We start from the raw sequence: 12,755 nt of genomic DNA on the forward strand, positions 1-12,755 counted from the left end.
TTAAAATTCATAGACACCCTTATGTGTTAAATTGAAAAATTATTGGAACTTATTAAATCCCTTATTTGTCATGCCTCATTCCTTGTTTGCCGAGGTTGTTTTTATATGATAATTTGGTGTGATTACCACTTGACTTTTATGTGAACTCTATGTTTGTTTGAGTTGCCATTTTTATGGAAAATACTTTCATTATTGATTTTATCTACAGATAATTTAAATGGAAAATTTAGTTAATAAGATGAATAAATCTATTTATTTTCTGAAGTTGTGATTTAAAAGAGGTGTTGTTCCTTGATGAATTACCTTTCAGTTCATGTTGTTGAAAACTTGGTATTGAATTATAAAGGTCGTGAATCATATTGAAGCAAAGTGCCAAATTGTGAAGTATTATTCGGTTGAGTTGTTCCCGAATATTTTGTTAAGATGTTGTGCACATTATGGTCGAGTCGTGGGCTCCTTATTGTGAAAAATAATATTATTGTTGATTTATGTGGCAAGTTATAATATTTGAGCACTTGAGGTGCAAATTGTGATATGTTGTGCTATTTGAGCACTTGTAGTGCAACTTGTGAATAATGTGATAATTGAGCACTTGAAGTGTAATTTGTGAAATATTGTGATAATTGAGTACTTGTAGTGCCCCTGTTGATGCATATTTATTTTGGGACTACGAGGCGGTACCTCGGGAGATCCCTATACCTTGCATATTTACTTTTGGGACTACGAGGCGCTACCACTTGCATATTTACTTTTGGGACTACGATGAGGTACTTCGGGATATCCTCTGTTGAGCATTTACTTTTGGGACTATGATGCGGTACCTCGGGAGATCCCCTGTTGAGCATTTACTTTTGGAACTACGAGACGGTATCTCTAGAGTGCCCTTTGTTGATATTATTTTCTATGGTTGCACTTGCCTTTAGTTATTTTATTTTTCCGTGATGTACTAGTTGACTTTATTATTATGTGTTTTGTGCTCCTTGTTGCATTGTGTTGGATTTGGATTTTTAGTTCGAGACTCTGAAGATTTATATTTCTGGTTTTTACTAATTTTCGATGACTGATTTGTTTTAAATAAAAGAAGTTACTATTATGTTTTAAATTAATAAGTTTTGCATCCAAATCAATAGATTATCTAATGCTTTAATTTAAGTGCAAATGTCATTTTCTTCACTCAAACTATTTCTAAAGTAAACTGATCATGCAAATTTTATATATATTGATATTTTTGGGCACGTGAGTTGTCCGTGCAGTTGTGATAGAAATATGGGTACGAGGTGTCGTGAAAATATGAAGATGGGCTGAGACCCGTATTTGTTTTTATGATTATGAAATGAGGTGTCACATAATGACTTTTATTTAGAAAGATTATATTTGAAGGACTTGATTAATTGGTCGTACTTGTATTCATTATTTGTTGAGCAATATTTAGGTGTTCTTGTTGCCCTGTTGTGTATATCACTGGTTGATTGTTGTTGCATTCATTGTTACTTGTTTCCTATTATTTTTGTATACTATATTGCACATGTTATTAGACTAGTGAGTGTCTCTACTGTACCTCGTCACTACTCCACCGAGGTTAGTCTTGATACTTATTGGGTACCGACCGTGGTGTACTCATACTACACTTCTGCATATTTTTTAGCAGATTCAGGTATAGGAGCTATCGGGCTCGAACAGAGTTAGAGTGTGATCGCAAGGATTTAAGGTAGAGCTGCTTGGTCGTCGCAGTCCCTTGAAGTCTTTCCATTTTTTTGTACTGTTAATTATTAATCAAACAGTATTGAGTATTGAATTCTTGAGATCATTTCATGTATTCGGTTAGAGTTCGTGACTCGGTATTACCAGTCTTGGGAGGTTGTTTGTAATTATTTTCGTTGTTGGTTTAAATTTAAAAAAGAAATTGGCTTGAATTGAAATTATAATTGGCTTATTTAGTCTTAGAGATTAAGTGCCATCACGACGCCTGTGGTAGAATTTTGGGTCGTGAAAGGAGTGAAGACCATATGTCTAAAATAAAATCAACTAGGGAGTGGAGACCCTATGTTAGAAAAGGAGACTAGAGAGTGGAGACCATATGTCTAAAATAGCCTCAACTAGGGAGTGCAGACCCTATGTTGGAAAAGAAGACTAGGGAGTAGAGATCCTATGTCTAAAATAACATCAACTAGAGAGTGAAGACCCTATGTTGGAAAAGAGACTAGAGAGTGGAGACCCTATGTCTAAAATAAAATCAACTAGGGAGTGGAGTCTCTATGTTGGAAAAGGAGACTAGGGAGTGGAGACCCTATGTCTAAAATAAAATCAACTAGGGAGTGAAGACCCTAGGAGACTAGGGAGTAGAGACTCTATGTCTAAAATAAAATAAACTAAGGAGTGGAGACCCTATGTTGGAAAAGAATACTAGGGAGTGAGACCCTATGTCTAAAATAATATCAACTAGGGAGTGGAGACGCTATGTTGAAAAGGGAGACTAGGGAGTGGAGACCCTATGTTAGAAAAGGAGACTAGGGAGTGGAGACCCTTTGTCTAAAATAAAATCAACTAGGGAGTGAAGACCCTATGAGTGGAGACCCTATGTCTAAAATAAAATCAACTAGGGAGTGGAGACCCTATGTTGGAAAAGGAGACTAGGGAGTAGAGACCCTATGTCTAAAATAAAATCAACTAGGGAATAGAGACCCTATGTTGGAAAAGAAGACCAGGGAGTGTAGGCCCTATGTCTAAGATAACATCAACTAGGGATTGGAGACCCTATGTTGGAAAAGGAGACTAGGGAGTGGAGACCCTATGTCTAAAATAACATCAAATATGGAGTGAAGACCCTATGTTGTAAAAGAGACTAGGGAGTGGAGACCCTATGTCTAAAATAAAATCAACTAGGGAGTGGAGACCCTAAGTTGAAAAAGGAGACTAGGGAGTGAAGACCTTATGTCTAAAAAAAATCAACTAGGGAGTATAAAATAAAATCAACTAAAGAGTGGAGACCCTATGTTGGAAAACAGACTACGGAGCGGAGACCCTATGTCTAAAACAAATGTAACTAGGGATTGGAGACTCTATGTTGGAAAACACAGCTAGGGATTGGAGACCCTATATTACCATAATTTTGAACTTTCTTTTTTTTCTTTCTTATTTTTATTAAGAAAATGAGTAAAATGCGGGAAAGAATTTGGAGAAGACTTCCCTTTTTGGACTTGTTGCTGCTGCAGAGCTGTTTCTTCCTCCCACGCGGTTTCTTTTTGGTTACACCTACTTCTTGCAAGGTTGCTTTTGTATTGCACCTGTTTCCTAGTTTTCAAACAAAGAATAATTGTTAGTTTTAAATGGTGGTTGGTTTTGTGGCCTTGAGTGTTTCAGTCACTTGATCTCGGTCGACTTCTTTGATGATAACTTCAACTGCAACTTGTTGTTTCCTGATTACCAATTGCACATTTGCACTTCTGACCCCGGAGAATCTGTGGCTTTTCCAGACTTTTCCATGACAGCCGGTCACGTGGAACCTAACCTTTTCAACTTTATTTTGCCTTTGTAGGCCTTTGACTTCTTTCTTCCAATATTAGCTTTAGAGCATTGGGGAACCTTTGGCTTTTTCCAAGATGGTTAGCCACTTGGGACTTAACCTTTTCAACTTTATTTTGCCTTTTTAGGCTTTTCAATTTGATTTCCTCCTTCCAAGCGTTTTTTATGTCAAAGCATCGGCCCCACGGCTAGTCGGGGTCGACTTGATGCCCTTGCCGAGGCTGGCTGCCTTTTTTTGCATATTAACTCGTATCAAACGAAAGCCCTGTAAATCAGTCTTGCCATCCCTTCTTTGCCTTAATTTTGGAACGAAGTTAAACTGAAATGGATTTAAAGAAAAACAAACAATAGAACGGATAACGAATTTAGACAAGAGATATCCCTTTTGGGGAAAGGAAAGAAAGACTTATCTGGAGTATATACGGACTTCAATGAACATGACATGCCATTTGGACTGGATGCCTGATCTGTGTAAACCTTCCCCTCTCAGAAATTCATCACAACTTTTGCCTCAAAACTGAGAAACCTTGCCCCGACTGTGTCGATGCCAATGGCTGTGAGGGTCCTCTTTTCGATCAGTGGCGCCCTTTGCGGGTTTTCACCAGCAGACCTCTCTCATTTATCTTCTCACTATCGCCTTATAGTGCTCTTTGCGAGTTTTCACTAACAAGACTCTCTCATTTTTAATTTCTCCATTTACCATCGTCTTACGGTGCCCATGAGGGTTTTCACCAATAAGACTCTCATTTTATTTCTCTCATTTGGGTGTATCATATCTAAGTGACTGTATCCTCCAATTCTTGAACATTCTCGTTGATTGATCGGCAGGACTTGAAAAGGATTTGGGTAAAAGGGATTTGGATTGAATTACAGCTTTGGATCCTTTTAGGCGAAACCATCGTCGAGCCATTGTAACATCTGCCCAGTTTTAACTTTTGAGGAATGTGGATTTTTATTTTGGTGTGACTGAACCCTAGAGAGAGGCTGCTTACATATCCTTTCGGAATCAAGTCGAACGTAGTTCAAGGACGTTAAATTTTTTCTTTTTCTTTCTTTTTTTATATTTTTTTTTTCAATAACATCTTTAGGTTCCAAAGAGGGTAATCAAAGAAAGGTAACCGACTCAAAAGGTTAGCAAAATGGTTAATGATGTTTGGATAGCGAGAATGAAAGTCTTCTTAATCCCAATCATATAACATTACTGCTACACAGAGGGCCAACCATAATACCTTTTGACTGCATCCTCGTTGACAGTTGTTTTAGGGACATTTCTGTAGATGCTTCCCGGATACAACGCTCTCTTTTGGCAGTACTCTCATTACAATGTATGCGCATTTTCAATTTGGAGCCAATTTTTCTTTAGCTTCTTCATGAGGTGAGAGGATACGTCTCAGAATGAGTTATCCTATTTAAAATTTCCTGGGCCGCAATTTTTTGTTATAGACACGGGTCATTCTTTGTCGATACAACTGCCCGTGGCAAACTGCGGCCAATCGTTTTTCATCAATCAGTGTCAATTGTTCCAATTGGTTCTTGACCCAATCTTTATCCTCAATCTCTACTTCAACAATGATCCGAAAAGAGGGAATTTCAATTTCTTCTGATTTCATTCGGACTTGGCTTAGGCCTACTGTTCCAATTATTTATTTATTTTCTCACAAGCCTTATCTTCAACACATTCTGTTTCTTGATTCATTATTTCAAGGTCTGACAGCATTTTAGGATCTGGGCATGAAGTCCATAAGCATGTCATATTATTAATATCTGCATTAACAGAACTGAAAAGAGAGTAAGAAAGGTGATAAGATTAAGAAAAGAGACATTCGTTAACGATGAAATATTAATTTCATTTATTTGAAACTTTTTTTAAGATAGAAGGGTATACATCAGAAAGCAAAGCAGTGAAGTAAAACATCTGGCTTACATCCTGAAATAATTCAGACGCAGAAAAGATAGCAAGACCGGCTATCGAGACTCCCATATGACAGAGAACTTTTCAGGTTTGGCGCCCGTCTATAGGTTTCTCTTCTGCCGCGGCAATGGCTACTGTGGCTTTCAATGCTGGATCATCAAGTCTTGAAATGCCCTTTTGAGGGTTCAACAGTCCTCTGTATCATGTCCCACTGCTCCAGAGTGGTATTCACATCTAACATCAGCTTGGTGCGAGGGGGACTCAGGGTTCGGCCAGTTTGGTGCCACTGGCTACAACAGACCTAGCCTGATTAGCTTTCGAAACAAACTTGAATATGATTCACCAATAGGGGTGAACTGATTCCTTCTTAGGGGCTCTCTTGGGCGAGGATTGTATTGGGGAACATTTGGTTGGGGATTATATGGAGCTTGGTAGGGACGGGCATTTCTGGGATGTGGAGCTCGATTTTGTGTATAATGTTGTGGACACGTGTAAGGTTGTGCGTTCATCACCGCATATGAAGGCGGTGCCACAGCATAAGCAGCATCTTGACGGGGATAATAGTGTTGTGGGACCATAGGAAGCATATATGATTGGTTGAATACCCAGCGGCCCCCCTTCAAGCTCGAAGCTATCATGGCTCCCTCTCCTCTCCAGTTTCTATTTACCGAACCCCGCGAACCATTTTGAACGGCATGTGATGCGGCCTTAAAGGCAGCATGAGTCAAGATTCGACCCGTTTTTAAACCATTTTCGACCATCTCCCCAATTTTGATAGCTTCGGCGAACGGATTCCCCATAGCGGACATCATGTTCTAGAAGTAGTCCGCCTCTTGGGCCTGTAGGAAGACCGTATCCATTTCTCATTTGTCTATTGAAGGCTTTACCCTGGAGGCTTGCTCGCGCCATTTGACAGCATACCCAGAAACTTTCCCCAGTTTTCTTTTTCAAATTGGATAAAGAGTTCTCTTTTTGGATTTTTCCACTCTTGCTTTCTTTTTTTTTCTTTTTTTTGGTTGTTTTTCGCTCTTTGTTTTTATTTTTTATTTTTTTTGTCACTCTTTTCTTTATTTCTTTTTTTCACTCAATTTTATTTCTTTTTTTCACTCAGTTTATTTAATGGCAATGATCGAATCCGATAGAGATTGCCAATGTATCATGACGCCGCATGAATCAGATCATTACGTAATTTAGGAAGATTAGGAATAATGTAAATAAACTAACTCTATTTTTGGATTTTGAATTTTTTTCCCCCCTTTTTTTAATTTCCGCAAGAAAGACTTATAAAGAAGAAAAAAAATATTTTTTATTTCGATTTATTTTTTTTTTTTAGAATTTTTAAAAAGAAAGACTTCTAAAGAAGAAAGAATTTTTTTTTTGAATTTCGATTTTTTATTTTATTTTTTCGGAGAAAGATTTCGAAAGAAGGAAAAAAATATATTTTTGGATTTGGATTTGGATTTGATTTTCTTTTTCGAATGAAAGACTTCTAAAAAGAAAGAAAATATTTTTGGTTATATTTTTTTTATTTGGGATTTTCTAATGAAAGACTTATAAAGAAGGAATTAAAGAAAAATATATTTGGATTTTTGAAAATTAGAGGCCGGAACCAATGAGATTTGCCTACGTATCTCACATCCGATAAGAATCAGACCCGCGTAGTACGATAAATTTTTCAGGATCGGGGGAGAATATCATTTTTTTGAAAATTCGGACTCATTTGTGACAACCATCTAAAAATTTGGCAGATTTTCGGGGTTTTCAAATACCTGGATTTTTCAGAAAATCGGGTCAATTTTCTCTCTCCTGCCCCACTCTTGGTTTTTGTTTCCCTACTCTAAAAGTCGCTCAACATGCAAGCCAAAATAAACATATGCCCAAGTAGCACGTAAAAATGCATCAGGATGGTCTTTACATTGGGTACACTTGTCCTAGACGGACCCAACCCCTGTATTGAGTCCCCAAAGTCAAATGCACGTGATGCAAATAAGCGTTCCTACTAGGGATCCGACATGAGGCTATGTTATTCTAGGTTTAAATCCTAGGGTGTATTGTTCTAGACCTGGATTATCCGAGCGAACAACTCGAGCCGGGGGGGGGGAGCCGGAGGGGGGGGAGGGGCAGCGTACCGGGAATACAGAAGCTTCACTGTCTTTGGAACTTGTTCGATCCTCGTTCTAAAAATTAGGGGCATGACTCTAACAGAAAAGAAGCCACGCGAAGCGCACGCTTCCCGGAAGATTTAGAAGACACAGAGAGAAGAAGGGCGTCGTAACAATTTTGATATGCAGTTCACGGTAATAGCAAAGCGGTAAAAAGCGACAATTAGCACATTAGGCCCAAACATATAATATTAGCCAATCAACAACAAGCCAAGTATAAAAGTCATCTAAGCTCGAATTCTGAACACTGAACCAGAAGTTCTTGGTTCATTTCCCAAGCAGAGTCGCAAGAGTTCTCACACCTCCTTTTTCCTGAGGGATATAGAGTTTTTCAATTAAAGTGATATTATTCGAAATGGAATTATTTATTTAATCAGAGTCGCCACTTAGAATACTTATTATGGTGTCCCAAGTGAGCGGTTTATTTTAAAATCTCAAATCTGGAAAATTGACTCTATTTATGGTCCACGAACACAAAAAACGGGTAAGGAATTATGTTAACCCGGGAGAAGGTGTGAGGCACTCCCGAGTTTCATGGTTTTAGAACGGTCGCTTAACAAATAATACTTGGCTTAATTATCTGAATTATTACAAAGAAAAACTACGGGGATTATTACTACCCGGTTCAAACTACATCCCATGAAAAAGAACCGAGGTACAAAGAAAAACTACGAGGATTATTACAAACTAAAGAAAAATAAAAGACATGTTTTTGGATTTTTCTATTTTTTCAAAAAATAAAAGGAAATTTTTTTTAGACTTTAGTCCCTCAAGAAAACCGCATAAGGGATCCATCGTCGAGAAAAGTCTAAATTTTTCTAATATTTTGTTTCCTATTTTCTATTTTTTTTCACATTTTAAAAAAAATTAAGCTACTAAAACTACTACGTACTATAATACTACACTACTACTACTACAAAAAAAGATAAAATAATAAAAAGCTAATTATCCAAAGAAATTCTTCCACCAACACTTAAAAGAGTGCAGTGTCCTTAATGCACATCATAAATGAAATCAAGAGTGTAAATAAAACTTCCTAGAAGGCCAAAGGCCGAAGCAATAGCAGCTCATGAGGTACTCAGACTTCTTCCAAGGATGAGCCTTTGCATGGGCACCCCACACTTAGTCTCAACCGTCTAGCTCTCTTTCTCATACTTCTTATGGCTTTACTTCCTCTTCTCATAATCCTACAAAACTAAACCAAAAAAATAATATAAAAAACAAAAATAAAAGAAAGCAGTAAAACTGGGTTGTCTCCCAACAAGCGCCTAATTTAAAGTTGCAGCACTACTTGAAAACTAATTTTTGCCTCCACCTTGAACTTATGAATTGTACTCCTAACATGGCATAGTCCGTGGCTAAGCTCATTTGGTAGGGCTACAAAGATAACCATCCCAAGTAATAACTTTTTTACCCTACACTTTTCGGCCATTAGATGAGGAATGTAATTTATGCTATTTGGCACAACAAATTCAAGAATATAGGAACTCTCATCCTCACCATTTGACTCCCTCATAGGCTCAGATGGCTCGATTACTATCTTACTATCTAAACACAATGTGAAAAATGATTGGAATGACGTGTAATTCGCTCTAACTCATGAATAGTACTACTATTTACATCCCCATATATACACACACTCAATTCGCCCAAAGTAATGCTATCTACTCCCTCATATGACTCTAGAACACTCTTCTCAATATTGGCATCCTCAAGAAAACTAAGGTCTAATGATTGGTATCCTCGTTTTAGCTTCACAATTTGGTCCAAAAGATTTTTTTCAGCTTCACACACCTAATCATTAAATTATTGGGCGTTACACACATTAACATTTGCACTCAAATCTACATCGAAGTTATGCACATCTAAGCCAAAACTGTCCATTTCATGTGCAAGATCAACTCTCTCCTTAGACCAATCATTCATCAACATTGTTAGAAGACAACATCGATTCGCATATTCCCTTAATCGAGAATATTTGTCCCAATACCAACTCTTACTCCCATTTTTAAATTCAGATTTTCAAGAGGTCCGGCCATGACAAGCCTAAAAAGATGGGCCATAATAGTCTTCCGTCAACCAAGTGTTTTCATCAATAACCTTACCTCTGTTTACTTCATCCCCAAATGTCATGCTGAGAGAACTAGAAATACACTACGAGAAAAATCAAATAGTTATAACAATAAAAATATTTACAAAAAAAAAAAGCTTGTATAGAAAATAGTAAAAATCTAATCTAGGAAAATATCTAATTTCTAAATCCCCGGCAACGGCACCAAAAACTTATTGCGGTCAAACGAACACAAAAGTATACGCGATCGTCAAGTAATAAAGTGATTAAAAGTCTGATGTCGAACCCACGAGGATTTGTGATTAACTATTAACTAAATTAGACTATCCTAATTATCTAAACAAGGATTAACCTAGAAGTGTTTGAATCTAAACTAATTAAAATAAAGAAAAAAGACAAATAGTGAACTTTAAACAGAGGAAGAGCAGATTTTTAGATTATCAATGTGATGAAAACGATCTAGGGTTATGGGCTATCTAACAATCCTATATATTGTATTCGTCAATTGAATTGACTAACTAATTCATCTAGCTTATTGGTTGACATGGTTAATATTGCTCATAAGAATCTGTCGAGTTCTTACTCACCTATTCAAGCTAACCTAATGCTTATATGTCTATGGAGTTAGAACTAGCAAGAACGCATTTATAATTCCTGTACATCAACCAAGCAAGGCAATCAGGTATATATCTATCCTAACCGCGAATCCATTCCCCGATGTCAAGGTTCAAGAACTTACTCTACTCAATCTTGTATGCAATCTAGAATTCCCACTTTCGAGTTCAACTCTAGATTCGTAGATAGTATTCAATTGGTGATCAAGCAATCAAATAATTAAGCGTAGGATTGAATAAATAAACTAATATGATAAATCAAGAAACCAAAATCAATATTCGAATAACAATAGTCATGAAAGAACCATAACCGTAGAACTTGAAGTTTAACTCCACATAGACATGGTATCCAAACAACAAATCATATAGAGAAACATAAAAATTACTAAGTTTGGCAGAAAAAGATGAAATTCGGCCTCCACGGCGGCTCCTTGCTCTCCATAGGTCGAATATCCTTTAAAAAGTGTGTTCGATGCCCTAAAAGAGGCATTTTAACTTATATATTGCGTACAAAAATCGTGGGCCAAAGTTTCCCTTTTTCTTTTCCAAATCAGCTTCAGGGATTGATGCTGGGGTGGATGCTTCGTGTCCTCCTCAACTTGAACTTCTCAGCATCGGATGCTGGGGTGTATACTTCGCGTCCACCCTCTGTTCCATCAACGTTGATGTGCCCAGGTGCGGATGCTAAGGTGAATGCCTTCTCCCGATTTTACTGCTAAGAGTGAACCAACTAGCCTTTTTTGCAAGGTGAATGCGACGCATCCACCCTCTTCTCCTATAGCTGGAGCACCTTTTCTTGATATTTTTGCACTCCAAACATCCTAAATCATCACATACAACTTAATTAGTCATAAAACCAATAATTAGCGTATGTTGGACATTTTAAAGACCAAATAGCACCAAAAAACGATTAAAATATGGGTAAAATAATATTAAAACATATAAGAATATACCCAACATCAGTCGAACTAATAGGATTGCATGCATCAAAATAGCCTTGTAGGGAAGGAGCGTTAGTGTGATCCTCACAAGCAAGTTAGCAGGAAATAAAGGGTAGGGACTGCAATTGAATCTCAATACAAAGAGTTGTAGTATCTTAAATTAAGTGTATGTTTGTACGAGTACGACCACCGTGACTCACAACTCAATTGACGATACTGATTAAAATCATCTTTAATGGAAAATTATATACATTCCTTGAGGTTTCCGCTTGTGCACATATTTCATCTATAGTGTCCGTTCAATCCATTCCACATTACTACTTCCCATTTCCCTTCGTTATCTAGAGCTTCCTCTTTCTCGGTAAAGAACACAGTTTTTTTAATGAACAGAGTAGTAGTCAGTTGGTCATGCTATTGGTTTTGATTCAATATAATTCCCTAACTAATTCCTCTATTGATCATGGTGACACTGTTTTTAATTATCTTCCTATTTGTCTTTAGAAGCAAATTCGTACGTAGTCTTGTTTAATGATCTGTCGTACGCAGTGAAGAACTTGCAGTTTGCTTTTATTAACAGCTGAATCCAATATTAATGCCAAATTAAAGTGCCACTATCATCCAAGAGTGTCGCGTAGATGAATCATGAGAGACTAGAATTCAAATCACAGTTGACAAAGATAAATAAACTAAGTGATTTTCCCCCCGTCTTTTTAAGTTTTGTTAGACGATTTAATTACCTGATATTAGTTAAAATATGCGCAAATTAGTCCAAACACCATCTTTATCCATAAAGGAATAATGCCAAAGTATGTATCACCCAAGTTAGAACGGGCTGGAAGCTGATTATTAGAGAAAAGCAGGCGTCCCAATTAGGAGTGACAAAATGGTTAAAAGAAAACAGTTAACCATCCATATTATCTACTAAAAAATGGGTTGGATAATGAATTATTTAAAAACGGGTCAAATATGGATAAGAACCATATTATCCATTTAGAAAATGGATAACCAACAGATACCTAATGGGTTTAACTTTTACATTTGTAAAGCCTTAAATTGTAGGTTTCTCAAGTTTGAGAGACTAGCAATTCTCCTAAAAGGGATCATATTCACGAAATCATGGATAATATGGTTACCCATATTATCCGCCGGTTAACCCATTTTTTATCCGTATTAAATATGGATCGGGTTAGATAATTTATCAGTTTTTTCATTACTTATTTTGCCCCGTCTCATATCCGACCCGACCCGCACGTTTGACACCCCTAATCCAAATCTTCCAAATAAGGTGCAGGTACATTATAAAGTGAGCTTCTCTCCAAGTGGCTTTTCTTGTGATGGTGGCAACGAAACAATATTGTTCATGGTGGTAGTAATGGTGGTGAAAGAGAAGTAAATTTTAGTGGTTGGAAAAAAAAAATAGAAGGGGAGAGTAAAATGGGTTAGGGGCGTTGAGGTGGCATACCATGTGACATCTATTTCATCAAATATTAGTGCCACAAAGGATTGGATATCCACCTTGGACAAACTTAACGG

Source organism: Nicotiana tomentosiformis, chromosome 3 (assembly GCF_000390325.3).
Source record: "Nicotiana tomentosiformis chromosome 3, ASM39032v3, whole genome shotgun sequence".
NCBI lineage: Eukaryota > Viridiplantae > Streptophyta > Magnoliopsida > Solanales > Solanaceae > Nicotiana > Nicotiana tomentosiformis.